At 51.9% G+C, this 16,791-nt stretch overlaps 1 protein-coding gene across 4 annotated transcripts in view; it reads left to right on the forward strand.

The window, feature by feature from the left end:
- Positions 1-868: 868 nt before the first annotated feature.
- Positions 869-16,791, forward strand: part of LOC130267322 (zona pellucida sperm-binding protein 4-like) — a 62,710-nt gene continuing 46,787 nt past the window's right edge. For 3 of the 4 annotated variants that reach the window (XM_056516887.1, XM_056516890.1, XM_056516888.1), the window contains exons 1-2: positions 869-1,181; positions 9,142-9,225. The gene's annotated coding sequence lies outside the window, so the exon portion shown is untranslated. The remainder of the gene's footprint in view (positions 1,182-9,141; positions 9,226-16,791) is intronic. The other variant, XM_056516891.1, reaches the window with a different exon arrangement.

The raw sequence follows: 16,791 nt of genomic DNA on the forward strand, positions 1-16,791 counted from the left end.
AAACTACAACTCCCATAATGCCTAGGCTCTCCAGACATGATGGGAGTTATAGCTTTATGACAGACTGAGAGTAACTGGAACCAAGGTGATAGGCTGCTTATTCTTAAATGCCTGGGCCTATGTTTTGTCTGTCCGGCCCTGTCTGTTAGTCACTTATATCGTTGTGTATTCTCCTGACTGTGTCCCATCAGTGCTGCAGTCACTGATATCTTTGAGCGGCCGAGTATGGGGTTGTCCGGGATTGGGGAAGCGGGTTGTCGGGTGATAGGGGGGCCCTGGGCAAATTTTTGCACCGGGGCCCTGTGGTTTCTAGCTACGCCCCTGATCTGGGCTGAATTGATATGGTGTGATCGTGACACCACATTTAGACACGTGTTCCCTCTGCATTTTTGTCTCCATTTCACTGTTTCTTTTACAGTAGATTTTATTTTACTGTACGTTCTTTTGTTTGCCAAAAAAAAAAAGATTTGTTACGGTCAGTTTTTTTTTTTTAAAGGGGTTATCCAAAAACAAAAACCGCAAAGGTCTTCAGGTAGGGTGTGGTACTACAACTAAGGATCTAAACGCGGTGTGAAGCACCTTATGCATTTAATTGCTGTGTGAATGCAGCCTTATGGGTCTATACGTGGTGTGAACACAATCTTATAGGTTTTCGAAGGTGAGGAGGAAAAAAAGTGCAGAAGTTGCCCATAGCAACCAGATTGCTTCTTTTATTTTTCAGAGGCTTTTTTTTTTTTTTTTAAAGAAAAAAATGAAATGAAAGAAGCGATCTGATTGGTTGCTCAACTTTCCCCTCTACACAGGTATTAATAAATCTCCCCCATAATAATGTTAACTCATTTTTAGTTGTGACATATAAACTGCGTGAACAGACAGGATAGAAATACCGCATGCCTGCAGTACCGCTGTTATAACACTAGATGGCGCTGTGTCCCAGTAAACACACGAGCGTGGTTGCTGAGGCGGTTGAAGAACTGAGAGGGCGTGGTCACAGGACCTGACTGTCATGTAGGGGGCGTGGTAAACGGTGGCGCGGGGCGGGGTTTGCCCGTTTTGCTACACGGTGTGGGCGGGGCCTGCTGTGATGGGGCGGGGCGCTGGCGGAGGTGAGTTTTGGGCTGGTTCTACCTTATCCTGACTACACAGGAGCAGCCGTCAGGATGCAGCCTCCTCCCAGGAAAGTGAGTATGGGGCATCAGAGGGGAGAGGGCACCGGGTGCCCTGCAGGAGGGGGGCAGCTGTTACTATAGTGACTGCGGGCACATGGGGAGCCCGGGGCATCAGAGGGGAGAGGACACCGGGTGCCCTGCAGGAGGGGGGCAGCTGTTACTATAGTGACTGCGGGCACATGGGGATCCCGGGGCATCAGAGGGGAGAGGGCATCGGGTGCCCTGCAGGAGGGGGGCAGCTGTTACTATAGTGTCTGCGGGCACATGGGGAGCCCGGGGCATCAGAGGGGAGAGGGCACCGGGTGCCCTGCAGGAGGGGGGCAGCTGTTACTATAGTGACTGCGGGCACATGGGGAGCCCGGGGCATCAGAGGGGAGAGGGCACCGGGTGCCCTGCAGAAGGGGGGCAGCTGTTACTATAGTGACTGCGGGCACATGGGGAGCCCGGGGCATCAGAGGGGAGAGGGCACCGGGTGCCCTGCAGGAGGGGGGCAGCTGTTACTATAGTGACTGCGGGCACATGGGGAGCCCGGGGCATCAGAGGGGAGAGGACACCGGGTGCCCTGCAGGAGGGGGGCAGCTGTTACTATAGTGACTGCGGGCACATGGGGATCCCGGGGCATCAGAGGGGAGACGGCACCGGGTGCCCTGCAGGAGGGGGGCAGCTGTTACTATAGTGACTGCGGGCACATGGGGAGCCCGGGGCATCAGAGGGGAGAGGGTACCGGGTGCCCTGCAGGAGGGGGGCAGCTGTTACTATAGTGACTGCGGGCACATGGGGAGCCCGGGGCATCAGAGGGGAGAGGGCACCGGGTGCCCTGCAGGAGGGGGGCAGCTGTTACTATAGTGACTGCGGGCACATGGGGAGCCCGGGGCATCAGAGGGGAGAGGGCACCGGGTGCCCTGCAGGAGGGGGGCAGCTGTTACTATAGTGACTGCGGGCACATGGGGAGCCCGGGGCATCAGAGGGGAGAGGGCACCGGGTGCCCTGCAGGAGGGGGGCAGCTGTTACTATAGTGACTGCGGGCACATGGGGAGCCCGGGGCATCAGAGGGGAGAGGGCACCGGGTGCCCTGCAGGAGGGGGGCAGCTGTTACTATAGTGACTGCGGGCACATGGGGAGCCCGGGGCATCAGAGGGGAGAGGGCACCGGGTGCCCTGCAGGAGGGGGGCAGCTGTTACTATAGTGACTGCGGGCACATGGGGAGCCCGGGGCATCAGAGGGGAGAGGGCATCGGGTGCCCTGCAGGAGGGGGGCAGCTGTTACTATAGTGTCTGCGGGCACATGGGGAGCCCGGGGCATCAGAGGGGAGAGGGCACCGGGTGCCCTGCAGGAGGGGGGCAGCTGTTACTATAGTGACTGCGGGCACATGGGGAGCCCGGGGCATCAGAGGGGAGAGGGCACCGGGTGCCCTGCAGAAGGGGGGCAGCTGTTACTATAGTGACTGCGGGCACATGGGGAGCCCGGGGCATCAGAGGGGAGAGGGCACCGGGTGCCCTGCAGGAGGGGGGCAGCTGTTACTATAGTGACTGCGGGCACATGGGGAGCCCGGGGCATCAGAGGGGAGAGGGCACCGGGTGCCCTGCAGGAGGGGGGCAGCTGTTACTATAGTGACTGCGGGCACATGGGGATCCCGGGGCATCAGAGGGGAGACGGCACCGGGTGCCCTGCAGGAGGGGGGCAGCTGTTACTATAGTGACTGCGGGCACATGGGGAGCCCGGGGCATCAGAGGGAAGAGGGCACCGGGTGCCCTGCAGGAGGGGGGCAGCTGTTACTATAGTGACTGCGGGCACATGGGGAGCCCGGGGCATCAGAGGGGAGAGGGCACCGGGTGCCCTGCAGGAGGGGGGCAGCTGTTACTATAGTGACTGCGGGCACATGGGGAGCCCGGGGTATCAGAGGGGAGAGGGTACCGGGTGCCCTGCAGGAGGGGGGCAGCTGTTACTATAGTGACTGCGGGCACATGGGGAGCCCGGGGCATCAGAGGGGAGAGGGCACCGGGTGCCCTGCAGGAGGGGGGCAGCTGTTACTATAGTGACTGCGGGCACATGGGGAGCCCGGGGCATCAGAGGGGAGAGGGCACCGGGTGCCCTGCAGGAGGGGGGCAGCTGTTACTATAGTGACTGCGGGCACATGGAGAGCTCGGGGTATCAGAGGGGAGAGGGTACCGGGTGCCCTGCAGGAGGGGGGCAGCTGTTACTATAGTGACTGCGGGCACATGGGGAGCCCGGGGTATCAGAGGGGAGAGGGCACCGGGTGCCCTGCAGGAGGGGGGCAGCTGTTACTATAGTGACTGCGGGCACATGGAGAGCTCGGGGTATCAGAGGGGAGAGGGTACCGGGTGCCCTGCAGGAGGGGGGCAGCTGTTACTATAGTGACTGCGGGCACATGGGGAGCCCGGGGCATCAGAGGGGAGAGGGTACCGGGTGCCCTGCAGGAGGGGGGCAGCTGTTACTATAGTGACTGCGGGCACATGGGGAGCCCGGGGTATCAGAGGGGAGAGGGCACCGGGTGCCCTGCAGGAGGGGGGCAGCTGTTACTATAGTGACTGCGGGCACATGGGGAGCCCGGGGCATCAGAGGGGAGAGGGCACCGGGTGCCCTGCAGGAGGGGGGCAGCTGTTACTATAGTGACTGCGGGCACATGGGGAGCCCGGGGCATCAGAGGGGAGAGGACACCGGGTGCCCTGCAGGAGGGGGGCAGCTGTTACTATAGTGACTGCGGGCACATGGGGAGCCCGGGGCATCAGAGGGGAGAGGGCACCGGGTGCCCTGCAGGAGGGGGGCAGCTGTTACTATAGTGACTGCGGGCACATGGGGAGCCCGGGGCATCAGAGGGGAGAGGGCACCGGGTGCCCTGCAGGAGGGGGGCAGCTGTTACTATAGTGACTGCGGGCACATGGGGAGCCCGGGGCATCAGAGGGGAGAGGGCACCGGGTGCCCTGCAGGAGGGGGGCAGCTGTTACTATAGTGACTGCGGGCACATGGGGATCCCGGGGCATCAGAGGGGAGACGGCACCGGGTGCCCTGCAGGAGGGGGGCAGCTGTTACTATAGTGACTGCGGGCACATGGGGAGCCCGGGGCATCAGAGGGGAGAGGGCACCGGGTGCCCTGCAGGAGGGGGGCAGCTGTTACTATAGTGACTGCGGGCACATGGGGAGCCCGGGGCATCAGAGGGGAGAGGGCACCGGGTGCCCTGCAGGAGGGGGGCAGCTGTTACTATAGTGACTGCGGGCACATGGGGAGCCCGGGGTATCAGAGGGGAGAGGGTACCGGGTGCCCTGCAGGAGGGGGGCAGCTGTTACTATAGTGACTGCGGGCACATGGGGAGCCCGGGGCATCAGAGGGGAGAGGGCACCGGGTGCCCTGCAGGAGGGGGGCAGCTGTTACTATAGTGACTGCGGGCACATGGGGAGCCCGGGGTATCAGAGGGGAGAGGGCACCGGGTGCCCTGCAGGAGGGGGGCAGCTGTTACTATAGTGACTGCGGGCACATGGAGAGCTCGGGATATCAGAGGGGAGAGGGTACCGGGTGCCCTGCAGGAGGGGGGCAGCTGTTACTATAGTGACTGCGGGCACATGGGGAGCCCGGGGTATCAGAGGGGAGAGGGCACCGGGTGCCCTGCAGGAGGGGGGCAGCTGCTACTATAGTGACTGCGGGCACATGGAGAGCTCGGGGTATCAGAGGGGAGAGGGTACCGGGTGCCCTGCAGGAGGGGGGCAGCTGTTACTATAGTGACTGCGGGCACATGGGGAGCCCGGGGCATCAGAGGGGAGAGGGTACCGGGTGCCCTGCAGGAGGGGGGCAGCTGTTACTATAGTGACTGCGGGCACATGGGGAGCCCTTGGGTATCAGAGGGGAGAGGGCACCGGGTGCCCTGCAGGAGGGGGGCAGCTGTTACTATAGTGACTGCGGGCACATGGGGAGCCCGGGGCATCAGAGGGGAGAGGGCACCGGGTGCCCTGCAGGAGGGGGGCAGCTGTTACTATAGTGACTGCGGGCACATGGGGAGCCCGGGGCATCAGAGGGGAGAGGGCACCGGGTGCCCTGCAGGAGGGGGGCAGCTGTTACTATAGTGACTGCGGGCACATGGGGAGCCCGGGGCATCAGAGGGGAGAGGGCACCGGGTGCCCTGCAGGAGGGGGGCAGCTGTTACTATAGTGACTGCGGGCACATGGGGAGCCCGGTGCATCAGAGGGGAGAGGGCACCGGGTGCCCTGCAGGAGGGGGGCAGCTGTTACTATAGTGACTGCGGGCACATGGGGAGCCCGGGGCATCAGAGGGGAGAGGGCACCGGGTGCCCTGCAGGAGGGGGGCAGCTGTTACTATAGTGACTGCGGGCACATGGGGAGCCCGGGGCATCAGAGGGGAGAGGGCACCGGGTGCCCTGCAGGAGGGGGGCAGCTGTTACTATAGTGACTGCGGGCACATGGGGAGCCCGGTGCATCAGAGGGGAGAGGGCACCGGGTGCCCTGCAGGAGGGGGGCAGCTGTTACTATAGTGACTGCGGGCACATGGGGAGCCCGGGGCATCAGAGGGGAGAGGGCACCGGGTGCCCTGCAGGAGGGGGGCAGCTGTTACTATAGTGACTGCGGGCACATGGGGAGCCCGGGGCATCAGAGGGGAGAGGGCACCGGGTGCCCTGTAGGAGGGGGGCAGCTGTTACTATAGTGACTGCGGGCACATGGGGAGCCCGGGGCATCAGAGGGGAGAGGGCACCGGGTGCCCTGCAGGAGGGGGGCAGCTGTTACTATAGTGACTGCGGGCACATGGGGAGCCCGGGGCATCAGAGGGGAGAGGGCACCGGGTGCCCTGCAGGAGGGGGGCAGCTGTTACTATAGTGACTGCGGGCACATGGGGAGCCCGGGGCATCGCACCTGCACTTGTTTACATGGGGGCAATTCAGGGAATCCTGGAAAATTGTCCAAACAACCGCACATCCTAATGTAATGATCCCTAACCTGTCACTCTGCAGCTCCCACCAGACTACAACTCCCATCATCATGTTCTGACAGTATTTCCTGGTATGATGGAGGTTGTAGTCATCTGACCAAGTATGATGGAAAAGTAGTGTATTGTATAGGCTAGGGTGGTATTTTCCAGTGTGCCTCCAGCTGTTGGAAAACTACAACTCCCAATGGCTGTCCGGGCATGCTGGGAGTTGTAGTTTAGCAGTATAAATATGTATGAGTAGTATTATGTATATGATGTATGCTTTACTATGTCTATACAGTGTCTCACGTCTGTCAGAGGCCATATGTGTAGAGATGTTAGGACAGGGTTTGACTAAATTGTTATGAATTTTGGAGGCAGTAAATAATATTTACTACGTCACTAAGCAATGGGACGTTCTGTGACGTCATGTGATCGGTCATTAGTGTCCTATCATCTCCTCCTGTGTCACAGTTAGTAGTGACCCCTCATCTCCCTCTGTGTCACAGACATTAGTGTTCCCTCATGTCCCCCCCCCCCAGTGTCTCATCACCTACCCCTGTGTGTCCTGTGTCACAATTATTAGAATCTCCTCATCTTCCTCTGTGTCACGGCCATTAGTGTCCCCTTACCTGCCCCCATGTGTCGGTTATTACTGTCCCCTAATCTCCCCCCTGTGTGTCACATTCATTAGTCTCCCCTCCTCTTCCCGTGTGTTACAGTCATTAGTGTCCCCACCTCCCCTGTGTGTCGGTTATTACTGTCCCTAATCTCCCCCCTGTGTGTCACAGTCATTAGTCTCCCCTCATCTCCCAACCTCCCCTGTGTGTCAGTTATTACTGTCCCCTCATCTCCCCTGTGTGTCAGTCATTAGTCTCCCCTCATCTCCCCACCTCCCCTGTGTGTCAGTTATTACTGTCCCCTAATTTCCCCCGGTGTGTCACAGTCATTAGTCTCCCCTCATCTCCCCACCTCCCCTGTGTGTCACTTAACTAATCTCCCCCTGTGTGTCACAGTCATTATTCTCCCCTCATCTCCCCACCTCCCCTGTGTGTTGGTTATTACTGTCCCTCATCTCCCCGGTGTCATCACTGTCACAGATTCCCATGTGACCCAATTTTGGAAACTACACTCCTCACGGAATGTAATAAGGGGTATAGTGAGCCTTAATACCCCACAGGTGTTTGATGAATTTTCGTTAAAGTTGAATGGGAAAATGAAAAAAAAATTTTTTTTTACTAAAATGCTGGTGTTACCCTAAATTTTTCATTTTCACTAGGGAAAATAGAAAAAAAAAGCCCTGCAAAATTTGTAACCACATTTCTGCAGAGTAAGAGCACACCATATATGTGGATGTAAAGTGCTCTGCGGGCGAACTACAATGCTCAGAAGAGAAGGAGCGCCATTGGGCTTTTGGAGAGAAAATTTGTCCGGAATTGAAGGCCACATGCGTTTACAAAGCCCCCATAGTGCCAGAACGATGGACCCCCCCCCCCCCACATGGGACCTCATTTTGGAAACTACACCCCTCATGTAATGTAATAAGGGGTACAGTGGGCATTTATGTCCCACAGGTGTCTGACAGATTTTTGGAACAGCGGTCCGTAAAAGGGAAAAATTAAATTTTTCATTTGCACAGCCCACTGTTACAGATCTGTCAAACGCCAGTGAGGTGTAAATGCTCACTGCACCCCTTAAAACATTCTGTGAGGGGTGTAGTTTCAAAAATGGGGTCACATGTGGGGGTTCCACTGTTCTGGCACTATGGGGGGCATTGTAGTGCGCCCGCAGTGCACTTGACGTCCACACATGGGGTATTTCCATACTCAGAAGAGATGGGGTTACATATTTTGGGGAACATTTTCTCATATTACCCCTTGTAAAAATGTAAAATTTGGGGGGAAAAATGCATTTTAGTGAAAAAAATGTATAAATCAATTTACACATCCAAATTTAATGAAAAGTCGTCAAACACTTGTGGGGTGTTAAGGCTCACTGGACCCCTTGTTACATTCCTTGGGGGTTTATTTTCCAAAATAGTATGCCATGTGTTTATTTTTTGCTGTTCTGGCACCATAGGGGCTTCCTAAATGTGACATGCCCCCAAAAACCATTTCAGAAAAACTCACTCTCCAAAATCCCATTGGCGCTCCTTCCCTTCTGAGCCCTCTAGTGCACCCACAGAGCACTTTACATCCACATATGAGGTATTTCCTTACTCAAGAGAAATTGGGTTACAAATTTTAGGGTGATTTCCCTCCTTTACCCCTTGTAAAAATTCAAAAACTGGGTCTGCAAGAACATGCGAGTGTAAAAAATTAGGATTTTGAATTTTCTCCTATACATTGCTGCTATTCCTGTGAAACACCTAAAGGGTTAACAAAATGTCATTTTGAATACTTTGAGGGGTGCAGTTTTTATAATGGGGTCATTTATGGGGTATTTCTAATATGAAGGCCCCTCAAATCCACTTCAAAACTGAACTGGTCAATTTTGAAAATGTTGTGAAAAATTGGAAAATTGCTGCTGAACTTTGAAGCCCTCTGATGTCTTCCAAAAGTAAAAACATCAACTTTATGATGCCAACATAAATGAGACATATTGTATTTGTGAATCAATATATAATTTATTTGGAATATCCATTTTCCTTATAAGCAGAGAGTTTCAAAGTAAAAAAAAATGCAAAATTTTCCTCAATTTTTGATGCAAGGTATCGACGAAAATTTACAACTAACATAAAGTAGAATATGTCACAAAAAAACATTCTTGGAATCAGAATAAAAAGTAAAAGCATCCCAGAGTTATTAATGCTTAAAGTGACAGTGGTCAGATTTGCTAAAAAGAGCTGAGTCCTGAAGGTGAAAAAGAGCTCAGTCCTTAAGGGGTACTCCGGTGGAGAATTTTTTTTTTAAATCAGCTGATGCCAGAAAGTGAAACAGATTTTTAAATGACTTCTTAAATCTGAATTTCTGGGAGAATGAGTTGGGTTTCATAGCTAACCTATTGCCTGGAATGATTTCCCTTCTGTGTTCTGTACAGGGAGCCCAGGCTGATGAACTGACCATCACTCAAGGTGAAAGACTGGAGGTCATAGAGGACGGAGATGTGGAGGAGTGGGTGAAGGTCAGTCCTATTTGTCTATGTTAGAGTTCACCCATCTATATTTTAATACCAGTCATGGTCATCAGTTACTTAGCTTTTATATTAGTGCAGAGATGCCCTACAATATGTCTACATTTTAGGTACAATACATGTTGAGGTTAACAGAACTGCTCATTGGTGTGCAACAAAGTCTAGAAAATACACTGCAAAGGAAAAAGATTGGGCACCTAACTATGCCTGGTAGTGGTCTGTGCTTACTTTGATATGAGATGTATGATCACAGGGGTCCTGCTGCTGGGGACCCCCACAATATCGGTGCAGCCCCCAGGGCGCTGCCTCAGAGACAGGGACATGCCATCACTGCTATACGGACCTGCCCGGGACTCGAGGGAAGTAAGCGGACTTCGTCTTCTGTATACACTATATACAGCTATCTATAGATAGCTGTATATAGTGTATAGCACCCAAAGGGTTAACCTACACTGTCCAGCAGTGTAAGTTAACTCCTTCCTTGCTGGGCTTGCGCATAGCGCACAGCTCAGCAAGGGGTTAAGTGAGCCAGCAATGTGTATACTGTATACACATTGCAGGTTCACTGTAAGTTCTTGCTGGGCAGTAGATATACGATGTATACCTACGGCTCAACATCAGCAGTTCTCCTGGCTCTGTAGCCCTGAGAACAGCTGATCCCGACATTCACATCTGGAGGATCGCAGCGGGTGTCAGGAGAAGTGACATCCTCTGTGACCTGGCCCTTACTGCAGGTACTACCACTCCCAACATGGAGTACACTCTGCTCTATGCTGGGAGCTGTAGTACCTGCATTAATAGACAGATCGCAGCGAGTGGAATTTCTGACACATGATACGATCTGTCTATTAATGCAGGTACTACAGCTCCCAGCATGGAGCAGAGTGTTCTCCATGTTGGGAGTAGTAGTACTTGTAGTTAAGGAAAGATCACAGCGGGTGTCACTATTATACAGGAGGGTGTCCTCCTGTATAATATATAGATGCGGCCGCTCTTCTATGGTCCCCTGCACTGCCGTATATATACACATATTCCTAGAGCTGTGATAGGCTGGAACCATCTGGCCAATCACAGCTCTCTGCGGGAAATATGAATGTGTGTATATATACGTCAGTGCAGGGGACCATAGTAGAGCAGCTGCATCTATACATTATACAGGAGGATCACAACAGGCGATCTGTCAATTAGTACAGGTACTACTGCTCCCATCATGGAACAGTGTGTTCCATGCTGGGAGTAGTAGTACTACCTAAAAAATGTAAAACAAAAAGTGAAAAACACACACACACACACACAATACATTTTTATTATTGTCGCAGGGGTGTGGAAATTTTATAAAAAAAACTACTTGTCCACGGGACTAAAATGGAGCAAAATCCACTTGTCCCTCATGACGATCTACTTGTCCAGGCCAATTTTCGCTTTTACGCTCTGATTTTTTCCTCCTCGCCCTATAATAGCCATAAATACCTACTATAATGATAACTACCTACTATAATGACACCTTTTAATTTTTTAATAACGTATTCTCTGAACCAAAATATATATATATATTAAGTGAAGTGAAATTGAAATAGTAAAAGATAATTTTGCAGATTTGGTGGTTTTTCTTTTCTGCGCCATTTACCTTGTGGTTGAGGTAACATGTTAGTTTTTTACTTTAGGCGCCTGATTACAGCGATACCAGATTTGTATCGTTTACGTCATGTTTTACTAATTCTGAACTTTTTCTAATTTTTTTAATTGCCATTTTTTAACCCCTGTAGCTTTATTTTTTTTCCTCATACCAGGCTGTATGAGGGATCATTTTTTGCGCCATAATCTTTTTTTTGTATCGGTACCATTTTGGTATTCATCTGACTTTTTAATCGCTTTTTAACTTTTTTTTTTCTGGGATATTATAAAAATTGCAAATCTGTGGTTTGGTATTTTTATTACATTTACCGTACGGGATACATAATGTTATGTTTTAATAGGTTGCACAATTACACACGAAGCGATACCAAATATGTTTATTTTTATTATGTTTGCATGTTTGTATATAGGAAAAGGGGGTGATTTGAACTTTTAACATGGAAGGGGTTAATGCAGCGGTCTTCAAACTGTGGCCCTCCAGATGTTGCAAAACTACAACTCCCAGCATGCCCGGACAGCTAACGGCTGTCCGGGCATGCTGGGAATTGTAGTTTTGTAACATCTGGAGGGGCACAGTTTGAAGACCACTGGGTGTCTTTCAAACTTTTATTAAAACTTTTTTTTTTTCTTTTACACTTTATTAGACTTATGAGGAATCATTAGATTCCTCAGACAGATGAATAGATTCTATTGAACTCTATTAATCTGTGTGCTCTGTGATCCATTGATAGAGCCTGGTCCAGCCAGGATCTATCAATGACAGAGCCGGGACAGGAGGAAGCAGAGGAAAGTCCTCCAGCTACCTCCATAGTGGATCGCCCCCCTGCAATCGCGCTGCGGGGGGGAGGGGTGATCCACCCCCCTAGCCCACCAGGGAGCATTCACATGTCCCTTTAGACCAGTGGTTCTCAACCTTTTCGGTGACCGCACCCCCCAAGGCCTAAAAGTATGTCCACGGGTACCCCCTCACGCGGAACTTGCGAGCGAGGGGTACCCGCAGACAAAAGGCGTGTTCTTACCTTTATACTAATGCATCCCATCTCCATCTTAATCCCCTTGTGCTATTATTCCCCCTCCGTCTTACTCCCCCTGTCCCACAATTCCCACCTCCCTCTGATTCCCTTTTACCATTATTCCCCCTCCATCTTTATCCCCTTGTGCCATTATTATCCAATATGGAACAAGGGGATTAAGATGGAGGGGGGAATAATGATACAGGGGGATTAATATGGAGGGGGGGGGGGTTTGATAATTCCCCCCTCTCTCTGATCCCCTTTTGCCATATCGGATAATAATAGCACAAGGGGATTAAGATGGAGGGGGGGGGGGGGGATAATCAACCCCCCCCTCCTCCATATTAATCCCCTTGTGTCATTATTCCCCCCTCCCTCTGATCCCCTTTTGTCATTTCCCCCCCTCCATATTAATCCCCATTGTGCCATTATTATCGCATATGGCAAAAGGGGGATCAGAGGAAGGGGGGAATGGTGCAAGGGGATTAAGATGGAAGGGGAGAGGGGAGTAATAAAGCACAAGACATAAAATTTCAATGCCTTGTGCTTTATTACTCCCCCCCCCCCCTCCGTCCCATACAGTTGTTTACCTGGCGTCCTGTGGTCCCGTTGCCTGCTGCTTCACGGGATGTTCCACAGGGCCGCACTGACGTGTGACGTCCCCCTGCGCTGTGCGGCAACTCCGCGCAACGTCAGGGGAGGCCACACGTCTCCCTGGCAACCACGCAGCTCACTTACAGTAGCCCCGGCCGCATCTCTGGCCGCGCTACTGTACAGTGAGCTGCCGCGGCGATGCGCTGACAACTACTGGCCAATGCATGGCCGGTATTTGTCAGCGTTTTCGCGTACCCCAGGTTGAGAACCCAGGCTTTAGACGCCGCTGTCAGCTTTGACAGCGGCGATCTAAAGGGTTAATAGCCAGCCGCGGCGATCGCCGCATGCTGGCTATTAGCGGCGGCCCCCGGCTACTGAGAACAGCCGGGGGCCGCAGAGTATGGAGCGGGCAGGAATCCCGAGCCCGCTCCATACATACTGCAGAGCGCCGCATACAGTCTCCCCGTGCAGACGCGCCTCCTCCCCTCAGCTCTCCGAAGCTACAGCTGGGGGGAGTGAAGCCAGAGGACGCAGGTCTGCACGGGGAGCAAGAAGCCACGCCCCCTCATCTACCCCCACACGTCTGCAGAGCAGGGGAGAGAGAGACATACACAGCTTCTCATCTCCCCTGCTCTGCTTCGGATCTGCAGTCTGTATGGAGCGGGCTCCCGACTCCTGCCCGCTCCATACAGACTGCAGATCCGCCACACTTGTCAGGTCCGGCCCTGCTTGCCCGAAGCCGGGCTAAGGGCCGGACAAATTCACCTGCCCGGCGCCCAAAACTGCTAGTCCAGGGCGTCGGGCGATAGAAATTCCACATCCCTGTTGTCGGCTACATTTTTAGTGCTTTACCCGCCCACATCAATTGATCCCTGTTTAAAAATTAATAAACGTTTCTTAATAAAAAAGATAAATTTCGTTAGATACAATTTTTTCCATAACAATATATCTTTCTTATTATTTTTTTTAGGGTGCCCTACGAAATTTTAATGAAAAAAAGTCCAAAAAAGAATAAAAACCGCCTGCAAAAACGCAAAATTTAAAACCAACATGGCGTTTTTCTTGGCGTTTTTGCTCTCCCATAGACTTCTATGGGAGGAAAACGCCACGATTTCAGGGCAAAAAACACCAAACTAGGTTATGTCGGACGTTTTGAAAATCCAGTCCAAAATTGCTGAAAAACGCCAAAAGGATAAAAAAAACGCCAAACTGAAAAATGGCAAGTGAATCTGGCATTTTGCAGTTTACTATTGACTTGTAGCTAACATCTGGACGCGGCGTTTTTTCACTGAAAAAACGCCGTGCGGGAAAATTGGCTTTTTTAATGGCGTTTTTGCAACAACAAAAAAACCTCAGTGGAGTTCCAGCCTAACTCTGATCTCCAGTTATACTGGTTGTATACAGAGGCTAAAAAAACAGATCTTGTCTCTGTCTTCTGGAATCTTCTATGCAATACTTATCCTTAGCAGTACCCCAAAAATGTCAGTAGATGGCAGTGCTGCTTAGCTTATAGATCTATATTCAGTGTGGGTGGTAACTATATGGTAACTCTATATGGTCACTGCCTGTCAGGAATACTGGTACAGGTAATAAAAAGTGAATAACGTAAAAAAGAAAAGAAAAAAACTCATATATATATATATATATATATATATATATATATATATATATACCGTGTTTCTCCGAAAATAGGACCGGGTCTTATATAAATTTTAGCCCCAAAAAACACACTAGGGCTAATTTTCAGGGTAGGGCTTATTTATTTATGCACATTGAACAACATGGCGGTTCCACGGTATTTACCCCCCCCCCCATTATCATCATGTGATATGCACGAGCTGCGCATATCACATGATGATAATGGGGGGGGGGTGTAAATGCCCCCCAACGTCCCTAACCCCCGCACCCCTGCCGGTTTATCAGCCCAGCGCTGCACCCCACAATCCCCACATCGGGGTACTGATCATTTGTCACCCGCGAGCGAAGCTTCTCTCCCCCCCTGCCAAATAATTATCAGCCGCTGCGCTGTATCTATTCCTGTGCCCGGGCTGCAAATATTAAAAAGCAATCTTTAACTTACCTTCGTCCTCCGTTCCCCCGTTGCTAAGGCGCCGGCCTCATGGTCCCTCCGCTGTTCTTGCTGCTTCCTGGTGTTGTGACGTCTCAGAGCCTTCAGCCTATCACCGGCCGCAGCGATGTCCCGCCTCGGCCGATGATAGGCTGAGCCGACTGTAAGAAGCCGGCCGGCGAGCGAGAACAGCGGAGGACAGCGAGGCCGGTTCCTTAGCAACGGGGGAACGGAGGACGAAGGTAAGTTAAAGATTGCTTTTTAATATTTGCAGCCCGGGCATTGTCTAGGTCAGTGGTCTTCAACCTGCGGACCTCCAGATGTTGCAAACATTTGCAACATCTGGAGGTCCGCAGGTTGGAGACCACCGGTCTAGGTCTTATTATCGAGGTAGGGCTTATATTGCAGCCCACCCCGATAATCCGGCTAGGGCCTATTTTCGGGGTAGGTACTATTTTCGGGGAAACACGGTATATGTATAAGATTACAGAACAAGAGAAGAGGGCACTGTAGTAGTTTGTAACAAGAGAGCTCAGACCGCAGTCACTAATAGTGAACAGCTGTCAGTAATGGTCTGTCCCTGGGGAGGAGGAGAGTCCTAGTGCCTGTGAGTCCTTATGGTTCTGGGGCCCAAAGAAGCGCAAAGTCACAAATCAAGTACCAACAAAAGAACAAACAGGGTACCCGCACTCACCGCAGGGCTGCAGTAGCTCGACTCCTCTGGCAACAACGGACGACCCGATCTCAGACACGAAGCAGGGCGCTCAGAAGCGAGGCGACTGCCGGTGAAGTTTTGCGCTAGTTGCGCTTCTTCCGGCCTAGAGTGTGATATGTATATATTGGGGCTGCATAATATGGGGAAAATGTGCGATTGCGATTGTGGGCCTCAATATTGTGATTTCAATATGCGATGTGATATAATAAATGGTGAAATCCCCCCATTTCATGTCCAATCTCCCCCATTCCACATCTATCCACATATTTTATCACATTCTCCCCCATATCACATCTCTTCCCCCGTCACATTCGTCCCAGTCACATTCTCCCCCCCTCTTGTAACCTCCTCCACCTGTCACATTCTCCACCCCCCATCACATTCCCCCCCTGTCACATTCCCCCCCGTCACTTCCTCCCCCCATCACATTCTCCCCCCTGTCACAATCTCTCGCCCTGCCACTTCCCCCTGTCACAATCTCCCCCCCGTCACAATCTCTCCCATGTCTTATTCCCCCCCCCCCCCCAACAACAAAAAAACGCCCCACTAAGCCCCCCTTCACATTCTCCCCCGTTACATTCTCCCTCCTCCTCGGTCACAATCTCCACCCCTCTTTCACATTCTCCCCCTTACCACATTCTCCCCCCCCCCCCTGTCACATTCTCCCGCCCTGTCACATCGGAAAAGTTGCCCATAGCCCATAGTAACCAATCAGATTGCTTCTTTAATTTTTGCAGAGGCCTTGTTAAAAAGGAAAGAAGCAAGCTGATTGGTTGCTAAGGGCAACTTTTCCTCTGGACAGTTTTTGATAAATCTCCCCCAATATCTCCCTGTGGGATACTTGGGGTATTAGCCATATAGACACATGAATATAATATAGTGTTGTAATGTCCCCAGCTTCCTAACCATCATTATAAAGAAACACATATACAAATGGTGGCAGCCACAGCCTTTATTGACAGCAAAGATGGTAGAAAATGGATGGGGTTAGGGTATTAGGGTTTTTTCTTCCTGAATAGCCTTTTACCCATCCGATTGTCCTCAGTCTGAATGATGACAGGATGATAATAATCCGACCATGCTGGACACACAAAGCTAAAATCATTAAAGATCTTGTGAGTTTTAGCTGTGATTTCCAATGGTTGTTCCACAAGGTGCCCAGTTTCTTCAGCATTTGGGTAAATCATAGCAGGAGCTGCCGTCATGTTTGCTGGTGGTCTCATCCTTCTGGCTTCCACATCATTCCAGTTAATGTCTGCAAAAAACTGATGTGTCCTGATGTCGCATGTAACTCCCAACCTCTGAAACTGGTCTTTACAAAGCAGTCCTCTTATGATGTCTACTGAGTCAGGAGTCAGGAACCATGGGTAAAATACATCATGATCATTTATCATGTAAACTGTAAGCCGTCCAGTTAGCATTTTATAGAGGATGACGCCAATGGAATAGTAGTCCACTCCTCTCCCATGTGCCTTGTTCTTTACAAGTTCTGGGGCTGCGTACCCCGGTGTACCTCTGATCTTCAGGAATAC

Source organism: Hyla sarda, chromosome 4 (assembly GCF_029499605.1).
Source record: "Hyla sarda isolate aHylSar1 chromosome 4, aHylSar1.hap1, whole genome shotgun sequence".
Taxonomy (NCBI): domain Eukaryota; kingdom Metazoa; phylum Chordata; class Amphibia; order Anura; family Hylidae; genus Hyla; species Hyla sarda.